Below are 17,971 nucleotides of genomic sequence, written 5' to 3'. Positions count from 1 at the left end.
TAATAAAAAATATTTTACAACTTGTTATGAAGTGAATTCCGTCATTTCCTGGGGACATTTTTTTCAAGATAACATTTTGCATCTTGAGTGCCATGTAGAATCCGAAGGCTAAAAGAATGATGTGATATTTTCTCAGGTTTATCAGTGGCAGACCTTTCAATGTTCGAATGAAAAATAATTTTACATCATTTACATTTAAAAAAATACAAGGAATACCAAATGATTGCATAATCAATTTGAAAGAGAAATTAGAAAGGTAAGTAAATATAAGTAGAATTAAAATAGGCATGTTGTCCTGAACATAACTAGAAAAATAGAGGTATTAACTTAAGGAGTATGTAAATATTTAAAGGAGTATTTTCTGTTCTCATGATCTTGGAATAATGTATTCATTAGACAGGATGTACAAATATGTCACTTTCTGATATGGTCTGATGCTCCACCAAAATAAGAAAAGAAAATCATTCAGCATCTTTGGATTGTAATGTATATTATTTTATGGACTGAAACTTGTAAGTTTGAACATCCACAGTTAGTTCATGATATAGTGAACTTTGATATAACACCATCTTTGGCAGACTTTAATTGAGGTCAAATTGTCTTTTTTGCTGTAGAAGCTTCCTGACTGAGTGAAATGACCCAGACGTATCTACCGTAAATGGCAGCCATAACAGCTGCTTGAATCCTTTAAATGCTAAGGAGAAGTGCTTCAGTGCCTCCTTTCTTACCTCTTTTTGCATCAAACTTACTAATCCATACTGACGCTATAGCACAATTCCTTGCGACATCACCGTTCCAAATGATGCACCTTTGTCTGTCAGCCACATGCAGAATTACATGACTACATCGACTTGTGTAAGTGCAGTTGGATTCTCCATATAAAATGAACCTTAGGTGTAAGTTAACTTAGGATTCTTTCTTCTTTTCTCTTTGTGAATATGGGTTGTTCCTGCTACTCCATTGTCTTCATCACTACCGTTTTAGCAAAATCGCTTCAAACTCAGTCTCATCATTGCTGCACCCGACTATTGATCCATCTGCCAGCCCTCTCTGAGACACAATTGGGATCCAGACCCTGTTCTTTAAAATTATTGCAATTCTATCTCTTTTCAGGCTGCTGATCTGCATCCATCCTCCTCCTCAACCTTACCACCCCATACAGGTTGTCCAGAGCGTCCTATCCACTCTCTATCAGCCATCTGCTCACTTTGCTCCTCCACCACCAGCATAAACTCTGAGACGTCCTGTTCTCATCTCCTACCTTCATCTGAGACTCCGCTCTACTACTTTTTATTTGATCCATATAAACTGAATTCTCTTTCACATCTTTCATCAACTTTATTATGTCTATCATTGAGATTGAGGAAACGCTTTTACGAAAAACATAAAACATATTTTTGTTGAATATTTGACCACAAACATTGCATCATGTTTGATTATCACTCAAGATGTGTCAAGACATGTTTGGAATAATTCACAGACATAAGATTTTATTTTTCCTAAAACACAAAAGAACTCTTGTTTTGTGAAAATCAGGAAATTATAACACACCCATGGTCTTTAGCTTCTAATGCAATCTTTTATCTGCCCCCACCTCCCCATGCTTTGTGAAAATGATGCGATTTTTCACACTATTAATGCACAGGGTAAAAATAGCAATGACGAGAGGCAGATTAAGTGTTCCGTCTTTGGGTTTTTGTCATTGGCCACGTTTACATGAAGTTTTTTAATTCGGAATTATAAATTCCGAATTAACTCATTCGGAATTAAAGTTTTGTGCTTGTGTTTACATGGAAATATTAATTCTGAATTAAGGTTTACATGGACCACACGTTTATTCCCTTTTCTTAATTCCGCTTTAACGCATGGGCGTTGGAAAGGATTCTGATTGGACAGGGAGTGGGCATGACATATCCCCGTTTACCGGAAGAAAACAAACTCCATTTGCCGAGGCATTTCTTTTCCCCAGCAACATGGAGGAACAACTAATAAGCACACTTTTCGCTTTGCTTTTTTTGTCATTTTGGCAATGGCGTACTACTTCTGTTGAAGTTGCAAGAATCTGCTTGCACCAGTAAGGTCGCAGAACATGTACATCATCGCTACATGAGGAGCCAAGCATGTACAGAATGACTGGAATTAACTAAAGCAGAATTAACTGTATACATGAATAGAACATACACGGGAATTAGTTTATTTGGAATTAACATCGGAATAAACCAGGTAGATTATTCGGAATTAAGTTTATTCGGAATTAACTTTTTAATTCGGAATTAAATGTTTACAAGGAGATTTTAAAGCGGAATTAGTTTAATTCTGAATAAAAGAGGAATTAAAGGTCTCATGTAAAGGTGGCCATTGTTCCTTCACTTCACGCAGCCCCCCTGCTTTGCATACAGTGGTACAGTTTATCACACTTTGCATGTGCAAATACATTCTCCTGCATTCTCCCTCACCAATTCTCATGAACTTTATACGCGAAACAAGCATATCAAGTTTGTCCATATCATTCCTTTAAATGGAACCTTTCATTAGTCTGTCGCAGCAGGCTGCAGAGAATGCCTCAGAAAGAAAGCAGATTGTAAAGTGACCTGTAAGGTGGCCGAGAGGTGCAAACCAAATTTACAAAATGTAACACACTTTTTTAAGACAAATTCACATTTTGGAAAACATTTTTACATATCACAAAATAAAATTACAAGTTCTGAAACAAATTTAGATTTCAGATAACAATTTAACAAGACGCGATACACTTTTACAATGTCCGACACAAATTTACAATTGGCGAAACACTTTTACAAGTTCCGAAACAAATTTACAAATGAAAATCAATTTTTTTTAATTTCAAACGATAAAGCCGGATAACAAAGCCGCAATTACGAAGCTTTAATCGGGCCGTGTACCGTAATAAGACGGCCAAAATTCACAATGGCCAACATCTACGACAATGCGACCTCGCAAGACTTGATCAATATTTTTATGGATCAGGAGGTTTTAGAATATGTTTTATTATATATACTTCTCCAGAAACATGGCCTTGTAAGGGTTTAAAGAAAAAGAAAAATAAGACATAAAAATACAGTAAAATAAGCCCCCACGATGTAAAGCCACATTGCTCATAAAATCACACAGATAAAGATCATACACATAAAATCACAGACGTAAAATCACATAAAATCGCCAGTGCATGAGGAACAGTAAGGTCAGAGATGTAAGAGGGAGCTTGATTATGTAGAGCTCTAAAAGTAAGGACTAAAATTTTTTGTGAGTGCGAGTTAAAAGCTGGGCAGCAGCATTTTGTATGGATTGAAGACGCCCAAGCTCCTTTTTATTTAAACAGGTAAAAAGGCTATTGCAAAAATCCAATCCAGAGGAAATAAAAGCATGTATAATCATTTCTAGTTCAATTTTGGACACGAGAGCTCTCAGTCTGGCTATGTTCCTGAGATGAAAGAAGGAATTCTTAGTTAGCTGCTTTGAATGTTGTTCAGAGACATTGCTGAGTCAAACGTGACTCCTAAATTCCTAAGACTAGTTTTAACAAAGTCTCCAATGTGCCTCTTTATTTCAGGAGCTGTTCCTTCAGGTACAACTAGTAAAATTTCTGTTTTAGCAGAATTTAGCTGCAAGAAATTGTCTGTCAGCCACTGCTTGATGCTGGTCAAGCAGTCGGTTAATGAGGACATTTTTTAAAGCTCAGTAGGTTTAAAAGAACAGTAAAACTGGATGTCATCCGCATACAAATGGTAGGAGACATCTCTGAACTGCCTGATTATGTCACCTAGAGGAAGAATATACAGGAGGAACAGAATAGGTCCTAGGACTGAGCCCTTGCGGTACCCCACATGATAATGCCGTAGTGTCAGACATAATCTGTTTCACACAAACACTAAAAGTTTTGTTCGACAGATATGAGGAGAGCCACTTTAAAACTAAACCAGACAACCCCACCCTATCACAGAGTCTGTTGATCAGAATAGAATGATCTACAGTGTCGAAAGCAGATGACAGATCCAACAAGGCGAGGACTATACAATCTCCTGAGACCTTCAGCTATGCTGTTTCAGTAGAATGCTTTTTGCGGAAACCAGACTGAAATTTATCAAAGATGTCATGACCTTGCAGAAAATCTGTCAGTTGATCTGCTACAGCTTTTTCTAAAATTTTTGCCAAGAATGGAAGTTTAGAGATAGGCCTATAATTCTTAGGATGTGATGGGTCCAAACTGGGCTTCTTAAGTATAGGCTCAACAACAGCATGTTTAAAAAAGCCGGGAACAACACCAGTTGAAAGACAAATGTTAAACAATTTAACAACACAGGGGCCAATATGCTTAAAAGCTCTTATAAGCAGAACGGTTGGGATAATGTCAGAAGGACAGGAGGAGGGCTTAGTTTTTCCAAGCAGGACAGAGACATCATGTAATGTCACAAGTTTAAAGGAGGACCACGAGGAAGGAGGGGGCATTACTTTCCACCACCATCATCCAAATGGCAAATGAGGGAATATATGATCCAGTAGAGTTTCAGAGACTTGAAGAATCAATGCCAAAGTGCTTTGAAGTTGTTCTGATTGCACAACACCTTACTAATGTTGGACTTGTCTGTTTTATGTTGTGCCTTTGTGTATCTCTGTTTCTGCTCTCTTTGTCTCTCTCTCCATTCACTCTGATTGGCTGCTTCCTCACCTGCACTGCATGAAATTTACCTGCAATCATCAATGAGCCCCAGCACTATAAGACACCTGTTTTCCAGCACGTTTCCCTACTAGATTGTCAGCTATCTCTACCTGTTTATCTCTCTTTAGAAGATTGGTTTATACCAAACTATCTTTTTGCTTCGAGGCCCAGGTCCACTCACTGTATCCTCGTGTTAAACCTCTTTAAAAAAAGGAATGCAACTTGCACAACTGCCTCCCACTGGTTAGGACAACTTCATATCCACCACAAACAAAGACTCTAACTTCTACCAGACAGCCAGCCATCCTCACCCATTCCACCTGTCCCATCATGAACGTTTCCACCTCTCTTCTGCCCCAGGGAAACAGACAACATTGCAAAACCAGTATTCTGCATGTTGTAACTCTTGTAAACAACCAGTGAAACCACCTCTTGTCATTTTTCCGATTTCTCTAAGCTAGTGAAACTTTAAAGTCTCTGAAAACATTCTTGATGAGGAACCTTAAAAGCCATTTTCTGTAGTGTGATCTGTTGTTCTGTTTTGTTGTTGTTGTTGTTTTTAGCTGTGTAGTCAAGTAAGGATATTAAATATCTCTGCAGCTTAGATAGCTGTGTGTTATGAACAAACACACAAATGTGCTGAAAATTTCCAACAATGACCATCCAACCTTTTTTACATAAATAAGAGTGATGAGTATAACCAGTAGCCACAGTGATGTCATCCATTAGTTTGGGGACTACCATTGTGAATTTGGCAGTCTTGGTTGTTTTGAAACAAGATGTAACGAGTGAGTGGTGGATCTGAAATAGAGGACACTACACATGGTGATACGGTAGGAATCTGTCAATCACAAGGTAGCCCTGCCCGAAAACATACTCAGCTTTATCATCTATTATCCATAAAATGAGCAAAATGAATGAAATCATATTGGAACCAATTAGTCTTGAAATTATTGATGGAGACTATAAAGCTATTAGGAAAATGTTCACTGACATAACAGGTAGGGAATAATTAGAGTAATTTGTTCATAGACTTTTATAGAATTGGATTTGTTTTTGCAGCCAGAGGAGTCGAGCCATTAAAAAGAATTAAAGTTTAAATCATTTTTGCATTTGCATGGCTTCTTTGACCCAAAGGCTCCTTCTACGGTTTTATATATAGTCTATGTTTAAGGGTAGTGGCAGCAACATGGAAGCAAATTCTATATTCCATACACATATAATTCAGGGGAGACAGTATGGCCCAATTCATAAGTATTTATACTTATCTGTCTTAGTCATTGGTGGTATGACTTGTAAAGAGAAATTTAATGTTAAATAGTGCTGATTTTAAAAGATTCCCAACATCAGGAGGATGTTGGGAATCTGGTAAATTGGGAGTACTTTTCTCACCACAAAGCCCCTGAGTGAGATACATTGCTCATGTGACCAAGAGGTCACCAAGAACATTGGATGTTGTCATTGGCATCATGACTCAAAAACGCAATAATGCACAGGCTCTAAAACATCTAGATATAATATCCAGCAAATCGGTTTATTGCAAATGGAATGAACCCAGATAACGTCTTTCTTAAAAAAACAACCAAAAAATAAAATAAAAAAATCAGCGGTTTGGCACTGCACAGCTGCATTTCTTAAGAAAAGATCTAATCTTCACACTGGTGACTCTGTAAAGTCAACATCACTTGGATGAATGATTCCTGGCATTAACAAACAAGTAGGAGTCTAACAGAAATCTACTCACCATAGAACAAAGAATTATTGCTGTTGATTACACAATTTGTGACTTCCCTCAAGTGTAGGCACAATAAACAAACATAAAGAAAGACTGCTGTTTGTGGTGCGAAGAGAGAAATGCCTCTACTTGACTGGCTTTTCATGGCAGTTGGCACCCACCATAGGCTGGGATGTCTCGACTTCTTTAGAAGCAGGGAGCATGTCGAGTTGAAATCTGAACAATGTTCAGACATTGCTTTTTTAAGGTGAGGTAAAGGTTCCCAAATGCAACCTGCCTTCTCTCCAAACAACTTGTGAAAGTCTGAAGTAACAGATTAATGGTAGAAAAAACTGTGGAATTAGTTTTAATAAACCATGCAGCCAGTGATGAAAATGCGATCGATTTATGTCAAAACTATCTATCAACAACTGCACTAGTGCTATGAAAATTAATGTACATATAAGAAATACAAACAAATCAGACCAAGAGTCAGTGAATTTATGCAGGTTGCAGAATCTTCCTATTCACCTCCTCTCAGTCTGTCATTTAACAGCCTACAGCAATACAAGCTTCAGCTGCAGGTGACTACAGGCCATGTTAGTTTTATTATTCCCTCATGGGAAATGAACATCAAGATGAATCTTGTCCTATCACCTCTGTGATCACAAGCTGCACTTACCTGCACTTACAGCTGTGAACAATCTTCCTCTTTACCTAAGTAAGACTCATATGTTTATCAGGGAAAATGTTCAGGACTATAATTCAAATTCATCTGAGAAATGTTGATTATTATTCATATTATTGATATTGATTACATAAAATAGTTCTTTCTCTGAATGGCGCTGCACAGTGGCTTGGGGATAAGCATTGACACCTTGCAGATAGATGATGACCCGGTTCACGTTCTTTCTGCATGGAGTTTGCATGTTTTCCCTGTGCATGCGTTTGTTTTCTCTGGGTACTTCGGCTTCCTCCCACAGTCCAAAATCATGCTGATTGTCTGTGGGTGTGAATATGGGAGTGCTTTTTTGTCTCTATGTGTAGTCCTGTGATAGACTGGTGACCTGTCCGAAGTGTCTTCTACCTTCGCCCTAAGTCAGCTGGGATAGACTCCAGCCCCCTATGACCCTAATGAGGATTTACACGGTGTATAGATAATGGATGGATGGATAGATGGATTTCTCTGAATGCCCAGAATGCCTATTTGCATACACATTTATTGAAGATAAACCACCTGACAATAAGCAACAATTTGCACTTGTAAATGTAATTAATGCAATATCGTAATAAAATTGCATCAATTTGACATCAGCAGTTGAAACATGCATTTATGAGAAGCTATATTATGTTATATGCAAAAAATTAACATAGCAATGTATCTTGTATCTTTTTATACCTTTATATATCTTATGAAAGTATTAAAATTATTATTGCAGTAGTGTGCAAAATATTTTATATTATTGGTCAAGTTATTATATTATTGGGTTTTATGATATTCAGTCAAATAAAATGTACATTTTGGACTATGTGTTCTCACCACTTGTGAAGCGCCTATTAAAGCTGCAGGCAAGTAACTGTGCGAGGAGAATGAACTGTTTTACACTGTGGTGGGAAAGGAGTTCAGGGAGGCCTTATCATGTCTTTTACTAAGTAATGCAAGAAAAGAAAACAAAAGACTGATAAACCTGTAGCATAACTTATGAATTTTCTCCAGCTGCATGGTGTGTTAAGGTCAGAAATATTTGTTCTAGAACTTCACATTGGATAACAGCTTTGTTTGGCAACACTAAGGTAATGGATCATGGGCTGTGTCTTTAACAGCATAAAGCTGATGTGTCATAACAAGTCACAACTCCAAGCACTTGAAATGTGGAGATTCTTCTGATGTTTTGTCCAGATAATGATGAAGTCTTCATTAGCTTTAGTTCCATTTCTTGTTAATGGATACTCTGGTCAAATTAAAGACCTTCAGATCAATCAGTTTGGATCAGATGTGGTCCACTGACTACCAGTGGACTACCATGGTGGACTACCATGGTAGTCAGTGGACTACCATGGTAGTCAGTGGTAGTCAGTCCATGACTACATAGTGCCAGCTGTGAAACACGACAGTGGGAATGTGCTGATTGGAAGTGACATTTATATGGAGCACTATGAATGTAGGTTTGTCTACCCAAATATGAAATGATAAGTTAATTCTGGGTGACAGAAGCTTGGCGGTGGAAGAATTTTGGCAATGATCCAAAACACAATGCTACAATCACACAAGAGAAACTGGAGACAAACAATAGAACACCTGTGTGAAGAATGGCTAGAATATCTCCACTGACTTGTGCCAGACTAGTATCATCATTTATGCTCAGGAGAATGCAACCTGTCACCAAAAATAAAGGTGAATGTAAAAGATCCATCCATCCATCCATCCATCCATTTACTTCCGCTTATCCGGTGCCGGGTCGCGGAGGCAGCAGGCGAAACAGGTCATTCCAGACATCCCTCCCCCCAGTGGCGCTTTCCAGCTCTTCCCGAGGGATGCCGAGGCGTTCCCAGGCCAGATGAGATATATAATCCCTCCAGCGAGTTCTGGGTCTGCCCCGGGGTCTCCTCCCAGGCAGACGTGTTCGGAAACCTCCAGAGGAAGTCTCCCCGGAGGCATCCGAATTAGATGGCCAAACCACCTCAAGTGGCTCCTTTCAAAAAGGAGCAGCGGCTCTACACCAGGCTCCCTCCGGATGTCTGAGCTCCTCATCCTATCTCTATCTCTATCCCAGCCACCCTATGGAGGAAGCTCATCTCAGCCACTTGTAGCCGCGATCTTGTTCTTTCGGTCCGTACCCAGAGCTCATGACCATTGGTGAGGGTTGGAGCATAGATGGACTGGTAAATTGAGAGCTGAGCCAGTAAGGCTCAGCTCCCTCTTTACCACAACAGTCTGATACAATGCCCTCATCACTGCTGACACTGCACCGATCCGCCTGTCTATCTCACGCTCCATTTTCCCATCACTCGTGAACAAGATCCTGAGAGATACTTGAACTCCTTCGCTTGGGGAAGCAACTCCCCCCAACCCAGAGGGAGCAATCAACCGGTTTCCAGCAGAGAACCATGGCCTCGGACTTGGAGGTGCTGATCCGCATCCCCACTGCTTCACATTCAGCTGCAAACCGCTCCAGTGCGCGCTGAAGGTCATGATGTGAGGAAGCCAAAAGAACCACATCATCTGCAAAAAGCAGAGATCCTGAGGTCCCCAAACCAGACACGCTCCTCACCCCGGCTGCGCCTTGAGATCCCGTCCATGAAAACCGCAAATAGGATCGGCGACAAGGGATTTCCCTGGCGGAGTCCAACACCCTCCGGAAACGACTTTGACTTTGTGCCGAGTTTGCAGACACAGCTCTCACTTTAGTTGTACAGGGACCGAATGGCTCGTATCAATGAGGCCGGTGCCCCACACTCCTGCAGTGCCTCCCACAATGCTCCTTGGGGGACACGGTCATAGGCCTTCTCCAGATCCACAAAACACATGTAGACTGGTAGGTCGAACTCTCATGACCCCCTCAGCAGCTCCGCAAGAGTAAAGAGCTGGTCCACTGTTCCACGACCGGGATGGAATCCACATTGCTCCTCCTGAATCCGAGGTTCGACAATCGGTCGGAGCCTCCCTTCCAGCACCCTAGAGTAAACTTTCCCAGGGAGGCTAAGAAGTGTGATACCCCTGTAGTTGGAGCACACACTCTCCCTTTTTGAAAATGGGGACCACCACCCCGGTCTGCCACTCCCCAGGTACCGTACCCGATGCCCACGTGACATTGTACAGACATGTCAACCAAGACAGTCCAACAATGTCCAGAGCCTTCAGCATCTCAGGGCGGATCTCATCCACACCTGCCGCCTTGCCACCAAGGAGCTTCTTAACTACCTCGGTGACCTCTGCCACAGATATGAACGAACATTCCCCCAAGTCTTCAGGCTGTGCCTCCCCCACAGAGGACGTGTTTACCGGGTTCAAGAGTTCCTCAAAGGGCTCCTTCCACCGCCCGACAACATCCTCAATAAGGGGTCAACAGTTCTCCGCCCCGACTGCACACAGCCTGAACAAATCCCTGCCTCCCCTTCCTGAGGCGCCGGATGGTTTGCCAGAACCTCCCTGAGGCCAGCCGAAAGTCCTTCTCCATGGCCTCCCTGAACTCCTCCCACACCCGAGTTTTTGCTTCCACAACTGCTGCAGCCACCGCCCTTTTGGCCAACCGGTACCCGTTAGCTGCTTCAAGAGACCCCCGAGCAAGCCAAGCCCAAAAGGCCTCCTTCTTGAGCCTGATGGCTTCCCTCACTGTCGGTGTCCACCAGTGGGTTCTTGGGTTGCCACCACAACAGGCACCAATGACCTTCAGGCCACAGCTCCTAACAGCCACTTCTGCAATGGAGGCTTTGAACATGGACCACACAAACTCCATGTCCCCAACTTCCCCCGGGATGTAGAAGAAGCTCTTCCGGAGGTGGGAGTTGAAAACCCTACGGACAGGGTCCTCCGCCAGACGTTCCCAGTTCAATCGCACTACACAGTTGGGTTTACCAGGTCTGTCCGGCAGCCTTCCCCACCACCGGATCCAACTCACCACCGGGTGGTGATCAGTTGACAGCTCTGCTCCTCTCTTCACCCGAGTGTCCAAAACATACGGCCGCAGGTCTGATGATATGACTATGAGGTGGATCATCGACCTTTGACCTAAGGTGCTTCAGTACCAGGTACACTTATGAGCAATCTTATGCTCGAACATGGTGTTCGTTATGACCAATCCATGACTAGCACAGAAGTCCAATAACAAGACACCGCTCGGGTTCAGATCGGGCAGGCCGTTCCTCCCAATCACCCCCCTCCAGGTTTCTCCGTCATTGCCCACGTGAGTGTTGAAGTCCCTCAGGAGAACTATGGAGTATCCAGGCGGTATTGCTTCCAGGACACCACCCAGAGACTCCAAGAAGGCCGAATAATCCGAACTGCTGTTCGGTGCAAAAGCACAAACAACAGTCAGAGTTTTCCCCTCCGCAACCCGAAGTCACAGAGAGGCAACCCTCTCGTTCTCAGGAGAGAACTCCAACAAGGCCGCGCTCAGCCGGGGGCTCGTGAGTATCCCCACACCTGCCCGGCGCCTCTCACCCTCAGCAACTTCGGAAAAGGAGAAGGGTTCCAGAACTCTTGCTGTGCGCGGAGGTGAGCCCAACTATATCTAGTCGGTATCGCTCCACCTCCCGCACCAGCTCGGGTTCCTTCCCCACCAGTGAGATGACATTCCACGTCCCCAAAGCTAGTCCACACCACCAGGGGGCGGTATGCCTAGATGCCCGTTCCTGCCTACTGCCTGGTTGGCATAGCACCCGACCTCGATTTCCTGCCTGGTGGGTGGTGGGCCCACTGGGCGGTGATCTTGTGTTACTTTTTCGGGCTGTGCCTGACTGAGCTCCATGGAGCCCCAAGACTCGGCCACCAAGTGCTCTCTTACGAGCTCCCCCTCACAGACCTGACTGAAGGGAGAGGCCCCGGTTTCCCTAGTCCAGGTGAGGTAGCGGCTTCCATTTTGAGTGCTGTCATCAGGGTTTTCTGAATCACTCTTTGTCTGGTCCCTCCCCCAGAACCAATTTACCTTGGGAGGCCCTACCAGGGGCTATTGCCCCAGACAACATAGCTCCCAGGATCACAGGGACACTCAAACCCCTCCACCGCGGTAAGGTGATGATTCATCGGGGGCAATATAAAAGATATTCTAATTACTTATCCAGATTGCTGAGTTTGAACATCTGTCCAACTCACAACCTGAATTTTATTGACAATTTTCTCCTTTTCTGGAACCGCCCTGGATTTTATAGACACGACGGTCTGCATCCGAGCACACTGGGCAGCTGGGTTTTAACAGATAACATTCACCATGTAGTTCAATCAACTCCAGCTGATTGACTGCCAATAAGCCACGCCCACTCACCACACTTCACATGTCTCCACTCTGCCCACAGAGACACTGGTCTACATCACCCACAACATCCCAACTGTTGTTTTTAACAGATCCACCTAAACCCGGACTGTCTTTAGAAAAAGAACCCTGTTTCCGGTGAAACGCCACGAGGAGCGCACGTTCAGCACGGGCATCAACATGGCCATGCTGAACATGCGCTCTCTTTTAAACAAAACTTGGTAGCACTTTATAATAACTATACACTATTAAGCATTAGTTAAGCATTGGTTAAGCATTAGTTAATCCTTAATTCCTCATGAACTCATAATGAATTCACCATTAGTAATGCATTACAAAGCATTAGTAAAGACAGTTATAAATGCTCAAATAATACATTACTAAGCATTAGTCAAGCATTAGTAAATCCTTAATTTTTCATGAATTAACCATTAATTCAACATTAGTAATGCATTACAAAGCATTAGTAAAGACAGTTTTAAATGTTCAACTAACACATTATTAAGCATTAGTTAAACATTGGTTGATTCATGGTTAATTCATGAAAAATTAATGATTTACTAATGCTTAGTAATGTATGTCCAATGCGATGCATGGGTTATGCCCAGCTCCAAGGCCACACACCTGGCTCCCAGCCTTCGGCCAAGATACGGGCCGACTTCTGCTAAAATCAGAGAGCAAATCAGACACAGCACAAACGTCGCTTGGAGACGCAGTGACCGCGTCGGAACGTACCTGACAGGTAAGTAGAAAAATACTCAGCCAGCGTCTCGAGACTGCCACGGCAAACCACGCTGCTGAGATGACACTCCAGCTCCAGGTAGAGGACGCATGTGGAAGACGCGCAGCCGTCTCCCAGATATAACGTGTGGCCCAATAGGCAGAATAGTTAAATGCTAGGGGCGCAAACCAGCCGGGGGGCGGCACCGCAGGGTTTGTTTGTTTTTTGTTTTTTTTGTTTTTTTAGATTAAGAAGAAGAAAATAGGCACCGGTAGATCCGTGTTGACAGTGACGGATACACTGAACTTCCAAAATGAAGAGGCAAAAGCCCTCTGGAGCTCATTTCAGAAAAAAGCGTAAAGAAGATGAGGAGAAGCAAGAAAGAAGTCGAGGTATGGTGTCATGAAATATTTTGTTAGAAACTGCATGAACACACAACCGCGTATCGGCTAGCTCGTAAAGCTAATGGGCTAACGTAGTGACAGTACTGTTAGTGTCAAGTTATTTCTCTACAGTCTGCTCTTCCTAACTTGAGAAGGAAGCTTTGTTTTAAAGGTCCGGGGTCATGCAGGAATTCACTCAGGCCAGGCAGTCTTTTTCCATTTTTTTTCTTCTTTTTATTGGAATTAAAAATGTTTCACTTCATTTAGTTATGGCTGCTCATCGGCCGCTCAGGTAAAAAACCTGAAGAAACACAAAGCACATGTGTAAACAACAAACCAACAGAATAAAACATGCAAATAATACAACATTTCACCATGCTAAATACACTAATTTCATTTTAAATAAAGATAATCATCTTAGCAAAATATTTTAAATTCTACCATCCAAACACACGCACACATGACTTCCACAGCGATCACTTAACATTTGAATTTACATCTGTGCATAAACTCCGTCAATCTGACTCAATCCATCCACTGCATAACAAGAACTACGGGACAAAACCACAAATCCATTCATTCAAAGACAGACGCCGTGCGCCATACAAACATTTAAACACTCACGCAAACAATCAGAAACCTAACACACACCAACCTCAGCTTCACACCGCAAACCCAAATTGCTAAAAGAGAGTGTTTAAACTCTTACCGGCTGCCTCTCCGGACTCTCGGCAGGCTACGCGACTCTGTGAGGGCCATTTCTTTGTGTGCCGCTGTAGCAAGACTGCAAAGGCCCTGGAATTCCTGAGCTGATCAAAACTCAGATAAGCTGTCTCTCTCTTCAGCACTGACCAACACCCATCTCTATAGGAGGATTGAGACATTTGTATTTCTGTAGGTTTTCATTCACAGAAGGATGGAACTCCTGTGAACATTTAAACCCCTGGAATAACTTCTTCTTTTTAAAAGACAATGACTTTCAATTATATGCTATGGACGTTTGTTTAATGAACTTTCATGCTAAAATCCCTTTTCAGCTTCAGGAGACCCTCAGCCAGAGACGTCTCTGCATTCCACAGATCAGATAACAAGTCGTAAAACTTTATGGCAGAAGGCTGGAGTCACCCTCTCCCTCTCTTTGACTGAAACAAAGAGACTGGAACTGAACTTAAACAAAAACACTTGCCAAATTAATATTTCTATATGCATTTGGTTTTTCCAGATTTACCACAGTTACTCACAGTGTTTCATCTATGTCATATTTGAAGATCATATTTGCATGTCTGATAGAAGTCGATTTATTAATTTGTGATGTTAATCATTTCTTCCCCAGGATACTATGATTTTGGAATGAATTCCCTTATTAATCTCTGAATTTCCTCTCTATTTAGGTTGAATGATGACCATTGTATTTACCTGTTACCAAATCTCTGACTTGTTGTTATATTTTCACTGTGATACATATTTTTAATGTCATAAACATAAACATATAGTTATGAATGAAATGATTCACATCATATGAACATATGTATTAATCTACACATTTCACTTTCACACAACTGAATATGGTGGGATAGACAGATCGTGTTTTGCGCGTTTAATATCATATTTTAATCCATTCTGGATTCCTCTTTCTTCTCTACTCTGTGAGAACAAAGAGATTCCAAATTCCACCAGACTCGCGCCTAAAAGTTCTCTCTCTCCGCCCAGGTCCTCCCCTTAGCTGGACCCACAGATAAAGTCAGCCGTAGCCCACATTTTGCTCTCTCTTACCGCTCTTACTTCTTACCCCTCTCTTCCTGAGAGGCCAACCAAAGTCTCTCTCATTATTTTCTTACCTAAAGCGCGTTTTTTCTATCTTTGAAATTCCCTCACCATCGAAGTTTGTTAACTATTTATCTTTTAATATTTTTGTAACTTAAGGAGACATTTTGCTCACGTTAAGCCGAATTTTATTCGTTTTAATCTGAAGAACCGATTCAGAACCAGCATTTATTTTTCTTAATTTTGACCGTTTTTCATCAACACCCATTTTCTTGGCTAAAGCCTGAGAACCATCATTTTTAAACACTCAGCTGAGAACTCCGGAGACCTGTTGAACCAGGTCTTTGCATAGAACCGATCAACCCGCGGCAGGACATCAAGGCGTGGCCACAACGACGACGCACCGTTCCGAACCTGCCGGTCCAGACCGTGTGCATAATCTGAAGGCCCAGTAAGTCCCAGCCCCATGACGGTTCACTTCAATAACTCCAGCTGAGTTTGCTCTGATTCCATTCTATGGGTGATGTACTAACCGCTTGGTCAATTAATTCACTTCATCAATTTATTCTTTTACAAATCATTAGAATTCTTAATCCAAATTACCGGTTACCTCGTCAGGTTAGCTCTGGCTAATCCTCACCATATTTCCTTCTCTCTCACACCATACACACACTCCCACATTCCACGCACACACGTAGTCCTGCACGCACACACACACACCATATCTACATTGTATATAGTTCACTTGTAATTATTTTCATAGAATAGTTAATAAATACCTCATTTTAGACCAAATTACAGTCTTGTGTTTCTTTGTGTAGAATGTGGTCAATTTAAACGAGGATTCAAGACTTTTTGATATGAGATTGATCAAAATTTTTATGAATATTAATTTTTTTATTAATATTAAATTTTTCCCTAGAAATCTAGGGTGGTGCCCCAATTATTGATAACGAGAGCAATAAATCATAACGTAGTACTGCTACATATATTGGTGCCCCGTGTGAGGCCGATTAAAAACCTTTTTTGCACAAAGAAACACTGAAGCCTCCTCTGCCATTCATTCACATACACTGGTTCTTTATCTGCTGTGTGAGCATATGTCTTCCTTTAATCAAATTGTCTAAGTAATTTACTGCTTGAAACGCTGTTTTGTTTTTATATCACGTCGGATTGATAACATTAGTGGACGCACTTGTGTTTTATTAATCTGTTTGCCGTGAGCGCTGTTGATCCGTGACGTCAGCTGAAGCTGCAGTCAGTCCCTGTGTTGCTAACTGAACTTGCCTGAGCTCTTTGAGTTGTTTCGAAAAGTTTTTATCCATCTTGATACCGTCTATTTGTCGACTAAAACAATTAAAAATAAGGCCTGAAATTCATGAACAGTGCTATGCCTTACCGATGAAACGTCCGGAACGCATAGTTTGTTCAAAAGCCTCCGAGTTAGGGTTCGGAGTAGCTAACCGAACTTGCTAACTCTGCTTCGGCAGCTTGAGGTAATTTAGCATTTGTCTCGTGCCCAACACACATTCATTGCTTGGTTGAATATAACCTTCGTTTGCTGTTTCCTAAGATCCACAGCGACCTAATTTTATTAGATAAGGCACAATTAGCCGCCGCGCTAACTAGCATTAGCAGCTAAAGCTAACTAGCATTAGCCGTTCCGGCCTTCAACCACCAAATTAAGAACAAGCCCAGTGGCACCATCTTGTGGCTGTTTCGAAGTGTTACACTTAAAGCAGAAAAACTGCAATTTCTAATACATGTAAGCCATTGAAACGCATTTTGATCAGAAGCATGACTTATTTTTGAATTTAAGAACTAAACTATTGTAGTCAACACCTATTATTAAACATTTAATGCATTTATTCAATTGATTTTAACCCACTATTGAAAATTTTTTAATTCATTTTTTGATTTTCAGTTCAGATTCTGAACCTAAGCAATTTTCACAGATTCTGACTCATCACTTAAACACAAGTTAAGTGAGTTGTTTTTGCATCAACTAATCAGTTGAGCACATTTTAAGTAAACATTTAATGTGCATAATCAAGCTTGCAATTTAATGTTTATTTTGAAACTTTTTCATAGTTAAATGGTTTTACACAACCGAATGCCTTTAACTAACCAATGCTGAATTAGTTCTTCTTTACCTATGGTAATTGAGCTTCTAAACTTGAACACTGAAACAATTAATCTTACAAAAACAAATGTAAATAAATCCAGGCTGTTGACCAAATTATTTAAACTCTTCTTTTTGAGAACATCTAACTGCATTTGAATAATCTCACTTGTTGTTATGGTTGTTCCGATTCCAAAAACAGAACTTTTCCAGCCCAACTTGTGCTAAAATTGTTTTGTTGTAAATTTGTTTGTAACATTTGTCCATTTGCTCTCATTAAAAGACATGGCCCCAGATGCGTCTGACCTCAGTGACCCCCTGATGAGCTTAGATGACGCTTTAAGTGGCTTGTCTGAAGAGATGTTACCTGGATATGTAAGAAAAATCCAAAATGTTGGTCCTTCTACCCTTGAAACCAAAATGACAGAGCTCCTGACGGAAGCGATCTCAAAAACACACAAACAAAAAAAATTTTTGTCAAGAATCTTAGGGAAAATGGCTGCTGTGATGTCAGCACAACTTCAAAACACTTTTCAACTCTTAGAGAGAACAACAAAAACTCTAAAAGCCCGCAATCAGGAAAATGAACTATTAAGAAAGCAGAACCAAACTACTAAAAC

The sequence above is a fragment of the Acanthochromis polyacanthus genome, chromosome 1 (assembly GCF_021347895.1).
Source record: "Acanthochromis polyacanthus isolate Apoly-LR-REF ecotype Palm Island chromosome 1, KAUST_Apoly_ChrSc, whole genome shotgun sequence".
In the NCBI taxonomy this organism is placed as follows: domain Eukaryota; kingdom Metazoa; phylum Chordata; class Actinopteri; family Pomacentridae; genus Acanthochromis; species Acanthochromis polyacanthus.
The sequence above is the reverse complement of the archived record's forward strand: the minus strand, read 5'-3'. Positions refer to the sequence as shown.